The 13368-nt window shown below is 43.9% G+C and overlaps 1 pseudogene; it reads left to right on the forward strand.

Annotated features, from left to right (window-relative positions):
* Positions 1–1004: 1004 nt before the first annotated feature.
* On the forward strand, positions 1005–12412 carry LOC102824385 (annotated as a pseudogene).
* Positions 12413–13368: the final 956 nt, after the last annotated feature.

Here is a 13368-nt window from a genome sequence, read left to right on the forward strand (position 1 = left end):
AAAAAGTGAAACAGTATGTAAAAAAAAAAGACTTAGAAAGGCAAATATAACCGTGTGTAGCATTTATCACACACAAATTACAGGCACATATATTGCAAATAATACATTTAAGAATAACCTAAAGAGCCTGTCTTCTCTTCTCGTCACTTCCACAAAGTCAAAACCCTGCTGTCATTCCTTAGTGGAAGATGTCTTTTCAACAATTTTGCCTGCCAGCCCCCTCCACCACTCCTACACATTCTACGCAGAGATGCCAGCCAGTGTCAGGTGCTTAATAGTTTGGGGTTTTTTTTTCTTTTGTAAGGCTGGTTCTTCTGTTTAATTGTGAGATGTTTCTTTGAGATGTTAATTTCCTAATCTTATGTCCACCCAGTAGTACAACTTGTTCGGTGTGTGGTGTGAGTACCGATAAGACTTTGTAAATTAATATACCACGTTTAACCAAGTCTTAAGAAATATGCGATCATTCCCTTTTTCCTTTTCCTTTTCCTGAATTAAAAGATCATAGTAGCCATCAGAGCCCGCAGTACTAGGTCAAGCAAAGTGAGCGGCGTGCACAGGCGTTAGCGACCCCGCGCTCCGCACTGGCTCACCCCTCGCTCCGCCGCAGCACTGGGCCCTCAGCGCTACACCGTCCCGGCCCTTACCGTGCGTCGGGGACATCCCTGGGCTGTCAGGAGGGAACCGGACACCGGCCGTGGGCTCAGGACTGCATCTCTCGGGGAGAGCGAGGCGGGGGCTAGCAGCTCGGTCCTCCAAAGAGCCGGACGCAGGCGGAGGATGGTGCTTTCCCCTCGGCTCGGCATTTAGAGGTGGGAGGAGCAGCGCGGCTATGCGCACAGGAAATCTGATAGGTAAGGAGAACGGCGAGGCGGGGAAGCTGGAGCCCTAGCGCGGGCTCTGCGGCTTTAGTAGGAGGGGCGCCCCGAACCTTGGCCATCGCTGCTGGGGGCTCCGGGAAGTGGCGGGACCACTGCGCCCGACATCCTGGGTAGAAGTAGGAAATGTCTGCAAATGCTCAGCCTCGCATCCCCGATGTGAAGCGTATCTTCCCTCAGCACCAAAGAGCTTCGGAGATGGAATTTGCTCATATCCCCTTAGGCCTCTCTTTGAGTTTACAATCCTGCTTTCCCAGGAGATGGTCCCAAAGTTAACTTTGAAGCACTTGTCTCTAGAGGGACAGCCTGCGCATCTCAAACTCCAGATGTCTGTGTGAATAGCACCAGCTTCCATTTTAGAAGAGACGCGATTTTCATAGCAGACAGTTAGTTATGGGACGTCCTTCAAGGTCAAAGAGTGGAATGGAGGAATTACAGAGGCTGTTTGATCCTTTGACAACCTCATGAAGTAGGTATTAATAAAATTCCCGTTGTAAAGATGAGGAAACTGAGGCACGGAGAAGTTAAAAGACTTTCCCTGGTTGCACAGTTTAGGGATACGCAGAACCCAGATTCACCAGGAATATTTTGCAGACATTTAGTCAGATCAACCCTTGAGGGTGTGTGGGAGGAAGCTGAAGCTAAGACGGTGACAATGGAATCTCTGCTTTCACTAGTATAATATACATAGAGATATTATTGCTGTCAATATAATTATGAATAATATTTATAAATATGTTGTTAGGTGCCATCGAGTTAGGTACCAACTCATAGCAACCCTATGCACAACACAACAAAACCCTGCCGGTCCTGGGCCAACCAGGATCGTTTTTGCCTCTAGGGGTCTTCCTCTTTTTCTCTGACCATCCACCTTACCAAACATGATATCCTTCTCCAGTGACTGGTTCCTCCTGATAATATGTCTGAAGTATGAGAGGCGACGTCTGGCCATCCTAGCTTCCAAGGAGCACTCTGGCTGCACTTCTTCCAACACAGTCCATGGTACTTTCAATATTCTCCTCCAAAACCATAACTGAAAAGCATCAACTCTTCTATGGTCTTCCTTAGTCACTGTCCAACTTTTGCATGATAATAAGGTTATTGAAAATACCATGGCTTGAATCAGGCGTACCTTAGTCCTCAAACTGACATCTTTGCTCTTCAACATTTTAAAATGGTCTTGTGCAGCAGATTTGCCTAATGCTATAAGTCATTTCCTCTTTTTCTCTGACCCTCCACCCTACCCAGCATGACATCCTTCTCCAGCGACTGTTCTCTCCTGACAATGTGTCCAAAGTATGAGACAAAGCCTAGCCATCTTGGCCTCCAAGGAGCACTCTGGTTGCACTTCTTCCAAAACAGATCTATTGGTTCTTTTGGCAGTCCATGGCACTTTCAGTATTCTCCTCCAACACCACAACTCAAAGGCATCAATTCTTCTACGATCTTCCTTATTCACTGTCCAGCTTTCGCATCCGTATTGAAAATACCATGGCTTGGGTCAGGCGCACCTTAGTCCTCAAGCTGACATCTCTGCTCTTCAATACTTTAAACAGTTCCTGTGCAGCAGATTTGCCCAACGAGATGGATCAGCCAGGTGACATCATTGATGGCATCAAGTGTGGCGGCAGTAGTGAGGCTGGCCCAGGATCAGACATTGTTTCGTTCTGCTGTGCATGGGGTCACTATGAGTCGGTTCCGACTCGATGACACCTGACAACAACAACAACAACAATAAGTCATTTAATTTCTTGACTGCTGCTTCCATGAGTGTTGATGGTTGATTCAAGAAAAATGAAGTCTTTGACAACTTCTTTTCTCCATTGATAAGACTGTTGTTTATTAGTCCAGTGGTGAGAATTTTTGTTTTCTTTACATTGAGGTGCAACCCATACCAAAGGCTGTGCTCTTTGATCTTCATCAGTGAGTATTTAAAGTCCTCTTCACTTTCAGCAAGCAAAGTTGTATCATTTGCATATTGCAGGTTGTTAATGAGTTAAATGCTGTCAAGTTGGTTCTGACTCATAGCTACCCTGTATAGGATTTCTGAGGAATGGCCGGTGGGATTAAACTGCAGAGCTTGGAGCACAATTGTACTTTGCACACAGGGTATCTCCATTAATCAGAATTACTTCATAGCAACTGATTTAGTTTGAGTTTGAGAGAGAGAAACTTGGGGCATTGTTAGCATCTCACTCCTAGCTGCATTGAGAAGCAAAAATCTCCCATCCCCTGGTCCTTATCCCAGTCAACTGAAAATGAATTATTTTGAATCTGTGCCTGCAACCATTTCAGAACAATGGCAATCTTTATTCCCTCATAGTTACAATGTGACTCTACTTGCACAAAGATGAAATGAGTTAACATGAGGAAGATAAAGGAGACTCTCAATAATTTGATGAGATAGAAGGCAAAATCTACAATATGCAGAATTATTTCAGTCAAAGGAACAGGGCAAAGTTGGAGGACAGTTGCTTGTGGAGTCTGGAGTAGGAGCATGGTAACATTCATTGGCCTACAGGATGACTCTCCCTGTGCTTCTACTTACTTTTATGTTACTCTGTATTTCCTGGGATAACAATAGCAGGGGCTGCTGACAAGGGAGCATGCAGGCAGCAAGTAGTTGAAGCTGGCCCCAGTCCAGGGGTGAATTAGGTAACACCTGTCCTACAACATCACCCCTATCTTCCCTCCTAGAACCACTCCCTGATCTACCACATAACCTACCAACCTGTTCCTGAACCTCCATTTGTTAAGGGATCTTTAAACTGTCTACACCTCAGCTCAGACAGCTCAGCCACAGCTTCCAGCATTCTGAAGGACTGTGACACAGAGCAAAAACCAAAAGCCCACTGCTGTCCAGTTAATGGACTCATGGTGAACCCATATGTTCAGAGTAGAATTGCCCCATAGGCTTTTCTCGGCAGTAATATTTATGAAAGCAGATCACCAGGTTTTTCCTCTGCATTATCAGTAGACCAGGGCTCAGATGTGAGAATTTAGGCAGGTAATCTGCCCTGCTCTCTTCACTATGGATGTGGGTCTCACTTGTGATATGTAGAAGTACTTTCCAGAGATGGATTTTTCAAGAAACAACAGCAACTCTTGCCCCTATATTACCCTTTCCAGAGCATAGACCACAGACTGACAGTCAAAACAGAATGCCCAACCTTCTCAGAGATGGCAGGTACACAAGCAATTTCTTAACATAACCAGCATTGGCATTTTGGATCAAATAATTCTTCATTTACTGTCCCTAGGTGGTGTGAGTCCTGGTGTGGCGCTGTGGGTTAATGCACCGGACTGCAAAGTCATTTGAACTGCAAGGTTGGCAGGTCAAGCTCACCGGCTGCTCCTTGGAAACCCCTATACAGGGTCGCTATGGGTTGGAACTGACTCAATGGCACTTCACAACAACAACAACTAGGTGGTGTAAACAATTTACACTGGACTGTTGTTAACCTAAAGGTTGGTGGTTCAAACCCATCCAGTGGAAAAAAGACCTGGCAATCTGTTTGCCATTACAGCCAAGAAAACTCTCCAGAGCAGTTCTATTCTTAATGCGTTGGACTGCAAAGTCAATTTGAACTGCAAGGTTGGTGGTTCAAGCTCACCACCTGCTCCTTGGAAACCCTATACAGTGTTGCTATGGATCGGAGGTGACACAACAGCACTTAACAACAATAATCTGCTTCCATTAACATTACAGCCAAGAAAACTGTTTGGAGCAGTGCTACTGTATAACGTATGAGATGGTCATGAATTAGAATCAACTTCAAAACAATGAACAACAACAATTCTTTGTTGAAAGTGGGGAAGAGGAGCGAATCATCCTGTGCATTGTAGGATATTTGTTCATATCACTGGCCTCTAACCACTAGATAGCAATAGCATCCCACCCCCAGCTGTAACAGCCAAAAATGTCTCCAGAAGTTGCTCAATGTCCCTGGGGAATAAAATAGTCCCAACTGAGAACCGTTGCTCTTGTAGGAAGGAATGGGACCTAGTAGTGTTCCACAGCCATAGAAAATTATGTTTAGAATCACAATCCATCTAAATTCCCAAGGGTCAATAAGAATGAGGATCAAAATCAGAAAACTGGTTTCTATAAGGTAAAGATCAGACATACCTCTGGTCTCCAGTTTTTTCACGGTCCCTAACATCAGCCGCCCCTACTTCTCTGCTGTGTTTGAAAATTGTGACAATGGCCACACAGTACTCCACACTCACAGTTAAGTGCTTTGTTAAGGAAGTATCAGACTAAGACTCAAGATCAGGATCAACTTGAAGGTAACAAGCTGCAACAAGGAATTAGGATCAGGTAACATATAGGCAAGATCTGGGAGATTCTCCTGAAGTGAAGAAGGCATCCCTCGTTTCTTCAGTGCAGGGTAGCTTCTAACCAAAAATGCTCATTCATGTCATTCTTCCAAGTTAACAGGTAGGCCATGTTTTCCTCTCTGACATGAAAGTAGGCAAATCCTTCTCTTAGCCACACGCACTTCTCTTGGTCATCATGCACACACATTCTGAGCTGGGCTTGCAAATCCTTTTCTTGACTGTGCTAGCCTTCTCTTGACAGTACAAACTTCCTCTTGACCATCCTGGCCTATCTGCCTTCAGCTTCTCCATTACAAAACTGGCCCAGCTCACAGCCATTGTTGCAGCTTACTTGGTTCTGTTAACTGCATTCAGCAGCATTGTGCTACCAATGACAACTCTGCTTTAAGGCCCATTGCTAGCCTAACTCCTCAGGGACCCTTCTGGGCTTCTTGGCGTCTTTAGTGTTACATCAGTTGACCCATGTTACAATTCTTTTAGGCAGTTCCTTGCCTCCTTTCTCTCTCTGTGCTTCTTCTCTCTTCACTCAAAACTCTGTGGGATTAACTGCTTATATAAACAAACTTCTTAACAATTCCCAGAAGGACCACAACTGACTAATCCCCTTGTTGTTTTTGTTAAGAGCTGTCAAGTCAATTCCAACTCAAACCTGTATAGGGTCTCCCAGGAGCAGCTGGTGAGTTTGAGCCACTTAGCTTATGGTTCAAACCAACCTTGCTGTCCAGTGCAGAACCACACCAGGAGTCTGGCTAATCCCTTGTTGTTGTTGTTGCATGCCATGGAGTTTGTTCCGACTCATAGCAACCCTTTGCAAGGTTTCCAAGGCTTTAAATCTTTATGGGAGCAGAAAGCCTCATCTTCCTCCTGCGGAACAGCTGGTAGTTTCAAACTGCTGATCTTATGGTTCGCAGCCCGATTCGTAACCACTACGCTACCAGAATTCTTGCTTTGTTGTTGTTGTTAAGGGGCATTAAATCACAGGGCAGATTACATCCCAGGGCTAGACGAAAATTATCAAACTATCAAGTTATTTACAGTTTGTCAGAAAATACCTATCAACGTGGACAAAACTAACAAAGCCTCTGGGGCAGAAAACTAAGGCAATTGTTATTGTTGATGTTAATCAAGTTCTGTCAAGTAAATTCTGACTCATCGTGACTCTGTATAGAGTTTCCAAAGAGGGACTGGTGTGTTTGAACTGCCGACCTTGTAGTTTGTAGTGCAGTAGGAATTTGGGTAGGGAGAGGGGTGTTCTCAAACTTTTTTCAAAGAACCAAGGCAAAAGGACACATAAAGAAACTCATTTAATTACAAGAACGTATGTATCAATGATAGCCCTATGGAAAAGGACCATGCATCAGAGATTGAAAGTGATGCTCCATGCTGCAGGCCAAGCTCACCAATTGCTACTGCTCCCAACTCTGTCTCCAGAGAAACCAAACTTCCTGGCAAAGCACATTACCACCCCAGTATCTGCATGCCTTCTCTCCCTTCTGCCTGTAATATTCCTCTTCTAGATATTCAGTGCTCTAGTAGCGTAGTGGTTATGAATTGAGCTGCTAACCTCAAGGTCGGCAGTTCAAAACTACCAGCTGCCCCGCAGAAGGAAGATGAGGCTTTCTGTTCCCGTAAAGATTTACCGCCTCAGAAACACTGTGCAGGGTCACTATGAGTTGGAACAGACTTCACAATACTCAACAACAACAACAAGGTATTCAGAGACTCTCTAGCTTCACCCAGAGCTCTCTCCTTAGCATCCACCACTCAAACAGGCCTTCCCTGCACACTGTCATAAACACTCTTCCCATACCCTCCATCCTCCTGACCACTTTACTACCTAACATTGCGGGGTGCATTTGTTCTTTCTTTGTTATATGTGTCCCACCAGAATAGGACTCAGAGTTCTCTAAAACATTCCCTGCTGAGAGCTCTGTCCAACACATTGTTGATACTAGAACAGACCGTGATGTTGAATGAGAATGAATCATCTGCCATGATGTAGATGAACAAATAGCACAGTGTGTTCAGTGGATGGTGGAATTGGAGAAAGTGAGAGGTCTTGAATGCCGAGGAATGAGCTCCTGGGAGTTGAGTTAAGTTGAGGTCCCAGAAGCACAGAGCAGTCCCATCCTTCCCCTACCTGGGAGGTGGAGAAGTGTTTTCTGACTCCTCACCTATGTCAGGGCAATGAGAAACCCCCACGTTTTTTTTTTTTATTAAAGAGCCACCATAATAATATCAGTCTTGATGGCCAAGAAGGTTCCAGGGACACTCAGGCAAATTTAGAGAACTTCTTTGAAGTCTGTAAAATGGTTTTTCCAGGAAGTCACTATACTAATTAGAATTACTCTGGGAAGCTTTTGAGGCCCATAGCAGTTTCCTGAAACATTAAACAAAGCTCTCTTGAAAAGCTAGGTAAAGGGTCATGGGAACAGCTTAGGGAGTCTGGTGTGAGCACCAGCAGTGTGGCTAACTGTGGGTGGCAGCCGTGGTCGGGGGGCCCAGCATTGTTCCACAGGGTTCCTGCCTAAGTGATCCACACAAACCTACTCTATCAGAACTGACCCCAATCCCCACACAGTAGAGAATCTCAGAGAGTAATGCTGCTGCTGGAAAGGGACAAGGATATCTGGCCCCCAGCCGGGATGACCTATGTGATTAGAACATGATGAGCATGGGTGATCTGACCAGAAAAGGTCCTACTGGTTGAAACAAGACTGACTTCTAAGTCTTTCTAAGTAGGTGGAACCTAACCTTTCCAGATAATGAAAGGATTCACACTCAGAATGGGGTCAGCAAGGAGAGTCTATATTGGTTAATGAGTCCCTGAGTGTTGCAAGGAGTTCCTGGGTGGTGCAAACAGTTAAGTGCTTAGCTACTAACAGAAAGGTTGTTGGTTCAAAACCACTCAGAAGCACCTTGGAAGAAAAGCCTGGGGATCTACTTCCAAGATTCTTGAAAAACCCCTGAAGCAAGTTCTACTCCGCATACATAGGATCACCATGAATTGAAATCAAGTCAACAACTGGTTTGGGGTTTTGCTTGTGTTATTTTTATTTTTTTAATGGTTTCAGTATTAAGAACAGTGAACACATTTGGTTGCTAACCGAAAAGTCCTTGAAAGAAAGGCTAATCTACTTGTGAAAAAATCAGCTATTGAAAACATTATGAAGCACAGTTTATTCCAACACACACTGTGTTCCCATAAGTTGGAGTCAATTCAACAGCAACTGATGGTAGTGGTAGACATTGATTAATAGAGGAAGGCTACATTTGGATGCTCCCTGACCACTTCTGATGAAACAGAATGCTTCACTCCCTTAAACCATAGGAAAAGGATAGGAAGCAATAGATAGATACACTTGCATCTGTATTTTATTTCAGGATCATTCTATAAGAGTGCAGTCTTAGACTACCTAAAATGGGTGTTGTTGTTGTTGTTGTTAAGTGCCCTCAAGTTGGTTCGAACCCATAGTGACCCTGAGCAGTGTTTCTGAGGCTGTAAATCTTTACGGGAGCAGAAAGCCTCATCTTTCTCCCATGGAACAGCTGGTAGTTTTGAACTGCTGATCTTGCAGCTCACAGTCCGATTCATAACCACTATGCTACCAGAGCTCTTTAAATGGGTATAGAGGGTGCTATAAAGGCACGAAGTGACTGGCTTACAAGTTTTCAAGACAAAGTTTGGTTTCAGAGTGTGTGGGGGAAGGTAGAAGTCCCACTGAATAGTTTTCATCTTGTCTAGATGGGTCTGGTGAAAAGAGATGAGAAAAGAGATTCTTGTGATTCAATAGTGAGTAATTGTTATCATGACTAATTGCGACTGTCACAACTGTAAAGGTAGAAGTTTTGTAACAAAAAGGGGTGAATAGTTAATCTTACCACCCAGGAACAAAGGACCCTAGGACCATCAAAAGATAAGAGCACAAGCGGGATGTGAGACTCTATCCAGAGAAGCTGCAATACCAGAGATAGAGGCAGAGATGGGAACATGGATAGAAGTAGCAGCTGAGGACTCTAGATTCATGGAAAGAGAGGGAGTGGATGTTGGTGGCCAGGAGGCAGACTTGCAGAATGTGCCCTTTGGTTGTTTAAATGAATATATATTCCTGAGTGTTTTGTGTACATACTCCTCCCCAAAGCAGAAGGAATAGAAGCAAATACTGTTGAATGATGATGCACAGAGGGGATTGTAATCATTGCAATGAAATAAAACACGATAGGATGAGTGTAAAACCTATGTTCTCCCATGAAAACTATCACTCAATTCACCCTGAAAGTTAAAAAATAAAAAAAGGCAATCTTATGATACACACAAATGGCCAATAACTTCCAGCTCTTTGGGAGGCTATTTATGCTAAGTTCATCCACCCAGTGAGTTCTAGGGTATTGAAACCTAACCATTCTAAAATGGCTAAAAATAAATCAGTCCTGAATCTTGAGCAGGGACAACCTGGTTCTGCAGCTTTCTGACTTTGTGATTTGGCTCCATCCCTCAGTTTCCTTATCTACTCGCTCAGGTGGGCATGCTGATAGGGTTTTTGTAAAGACTGTGTAAGGTGGTGAGACCAACGCCCCGGAGCAACCCCTGTGGCAAGCAGCCTATGCTTTTTTTTTTTTTTTTGTAACCCTTATAAATTCTAAGGTGTTCATTGTAGGTTTTGTTTGTTTTCATTCTTGGATATTCTACTAGGCTCTGTAGGCAAACATAGTGACTATCTTATTTGCTTCTGTTTCCCCAGAACCTGTCACAGTTCTTGATATAGAGTAGGCACTCAGCGTTGTTATTAGTTGTTATGGAGACAGACCCTGACTCATAGTGACCCCATATACAATGGAAAGAAACACTATCCAGTCCCAAACCACCCTCATGTTCTGTTGCAGATCAGACCTTTGTGACATAGAGTTTTTACATTGATTGATTTTCTGAAACCTACTCAAGCATCATAGTAGCATGCAAGCCTCCACTGACAGGCATGAGGTGCTTTGACTGGGAATTGAACCCAGGTCTCTACTATGGAAAGCAAGAATTCTACCACCATACTACCAATTCTCTCATACAGTTGTTTAAGGAATAAATGCTAGATAAAATAATAATATGGATAAAATAATAATAATAATCAATGAGTAAGTATAAATTTTAGCACAGTACCAAAAACAGTGCTTAATGTGCATAATATTATTAGTAATGACATTGTTGTTGTTGTTGTTGTCAGGTGCCATTGAGTCGGAACCAACTCATAGCGACCCCATGCACAGTAGAACAAAACAATGTCCGATCCTGGGCCAACCTTACTACCGCTGCCACACTTGAGTCCATCAATGCTGCCACCTGGCCAAACCATCTTGTTGAGGGTCCTCCTCTTTTTCTCCGACCCTGCATCTTATCAAGCATGATATCCTTCTCCAGCGACTGTTCCCTCCTGACAATATGTCCAAAGTATGAGAGATGAAGTTCAGCCATCTTGGCCTCTAAGGAACACTGTGGCTGTACTTCTTCCAAAACAGATCTATTGGTTCTTTTGGCAGCCCATGGCACTTTTAGTATTCTCCTCCAACACCACAATTCAAAGGCATCAATTCTTCTATCTTCCTTATTCACTGTTCAGCTTTCGCATCCATATGAGGTTATTGAAAATACCATGGCTTGGGTCAGGTGCACCTTAGTCCTCAAGCTGACATCTTTGCTCTTCAACACTTTAAAAAGTTCCTGTGTAGCAGATATGCCTAATGCAATACGTCATCTGATCTCTTGACTGCTGCTTCCGCGAATGTTGATTGAATGAAGAAGAATGAAGTCCTTGACAACTTCAATCTATTCTCTGTTGATAAAAATGCTGTTTATTGGTCCAGTGGTGAGGATTTTTGTTTTCTTGACATTGAGATGTTATATTTTTATGTTATAATTACATTATAACATAAAAATAATAGCCTCATTTATGATCTTCAATGCATATTGCTTGATTTTTTGGCTTTTAAACCAAATGGGTCCTTTGATAGTGCTCTGGCCTATGTGTGCTGACCCTGGCTGAGAACTTGTCCCATCCCCCTCTTTTTTGCCTTTTTTTTTTTTTTTTTCTTTTTTTTTTATTAAAAGTGACTGGGCCTGAGAGCTGTGGAGTTCTTGCAGTCAATCTGTGCTCCGGAAATCAAGGTGCCACCCAAGCACACTGCTAAGAGAAGATCCCTTCCAGAAGATGCCACCCCCAAGAGCAAGAAAGTGAAGGTCACTCATAGATCCCACAGCACAGAATGAAGCATGGTGCTGACACTGGGTCAGGGGGACGTGTGCCAACTGGGGCTGGGTGAGAATGTGATGGAGAGGAAGAAGCCAGCCCTGGTGCTTATTGCTGAGGATGTTGTTCAAGCTGAGGCTGGGGTCATGCACACCATGTGTCTAAGTAAGAATGGCTAAGGCTGCTTCTTCAGCTGCAATGATGAGGGTGTGCTGGGAAGGGACACTTTACTAGAGGGCTTGGAGTTGGTCCCTGGGAAAATGGACCTATAGGAAAAGGTGGTACAGGTATCAGCACGAGACAGCCACTTAGCAACCCTCACTGAAGATGGCCGTGTCTTCCTCTAGGTCTCCTTCCAGGACAATGATGGAGTGATTGGGCTTTTGGAACCCATGACGAAGAGCTGGGTACCTGTGCAAGTACAGCTGGATGTGCCTGCGGTGAAGTCGGCCTCAAGGAATGACAACTTGGTGATGCTGATGGCTGATGGTGACCACTATACCTTACGATGTGGTGAGCAGGGCCAGCTAGCCTATGTGCCTGAATAACTGTGGTGGCCAGCAAGGTCTTGAATGACTTCTTGTCCCAACGTGTGTGATGCTGAACTCCAGGGGAAGCCAAAGCTACGTGAAGTTCCAGGATGTCTTCTGTGACTCCTACTTCACCTTTGCTGTCTCCCATGAGGGCCATATAAATGGATTTGGTCACTCCAACTACCATCATCTTGGAAACTCGGGCACAGAATCTTGCTTTGTACCCCAGAACCTGACATCTTTTAAGAACTCCACCAAGTCTTGGGTGGGCTTCTCTTGTGACCAGCATCATATGGTCTGCATGGATTCAGAAGGAAAAGCATGCTGCCAGGACCAGGCTGAGTATGGGCAGCTGGGCCTCAGAGAGCATGTTATGTGGAACTGTCCTATGTACAGTGTTAGACAGATAGCATGGTCCATGTGATTGAGAGGGCAGGAGAATGGAAAATTCTAAAATAATGGAGCTGATTTTTTCTTAAACAAACAGCATTTATACATCAGTGTACTTCATCATATTAGAAGAAGTATCTTTATTTCAACATTTCCTTCCGAGCCATTTTCCAGGCAGTCAAGAAACTCAATCTTTCTAGTCTTACATCATTCTTGTCAGAGCAGCTGTCTACCTGGTGCTAAGTGGTTTCTTGGTATGTTGAAATAAAATTCACTCTTAAAGATCTTTCCTTGATTTCTTTCCTGTTCCTTGAGCTTGGCAAACAATTCCTGAAGAGAAGGTCAAGCCCAGGAACACTTTAAAAAGAGAGGTTATTCATTTGGAATGCATACAATTGGGAGTGTTGGCTTAATAAGTTGATTGCTTTTTGTAAGGGTTACAGAAGGAAAAAAAAAAAAGGGTAAGTCATTATATTCTGCCTTCAGAAACACCTAGTGGAAGAGAAGAAACCAACCAAGAGACAAATGACTGTGTGAGGCATTGGACCTGGATGTAAACACTAAATTGAAGCAAAATGGGATGGTAGTACAGAGGAGGAAGCAATTGATTCTGAGGGTTGGATTTGATTTGTTGTTGTCTAACTTTTTTAGCAGCAGAAACTCCATTTTAAAATTTCTTATATGTTGTTGTTGTTGTTAGATGACATCGAGTCGGTACCGAAACACCTTATGCACAGCAGGACAAAACACTGCCCTATCCTGGGCCAACCTCACTATTGTTACCACGCTTGAACCCATTGATGCTGCCACTTTGCCAATCCATCTCTCTTGGGGTCTTCCTCTTTTTCTCTGACACTCCACCTTACCAATCATAGTATTCTCCTCCAGTGACTGGTTCTTCCTGACAATATGTCCGAAGCTTGAGAGACGAAGTTTGGTCATCCTGGCCTCCAAGGAGCACTCTGGCTGCACTTCTTCCAACACAGATCT

Source organism: Chrysochloris asiatica, unplaced genomic scaffold (assembly GCF_000296735.1).
Source record: "Chrysochloris asiatica unplaced genomic scaffold, ChrAsi1.0 scaffold00154, whole genome shotgun sequence".
Classification (NCBI taxonomy): Eukaryota; Metazoa; Chordata; class Mammalia; order Afrosoricida; family Chrysochloridae; genus Chrysochloris; species Chrysochloris asiatica.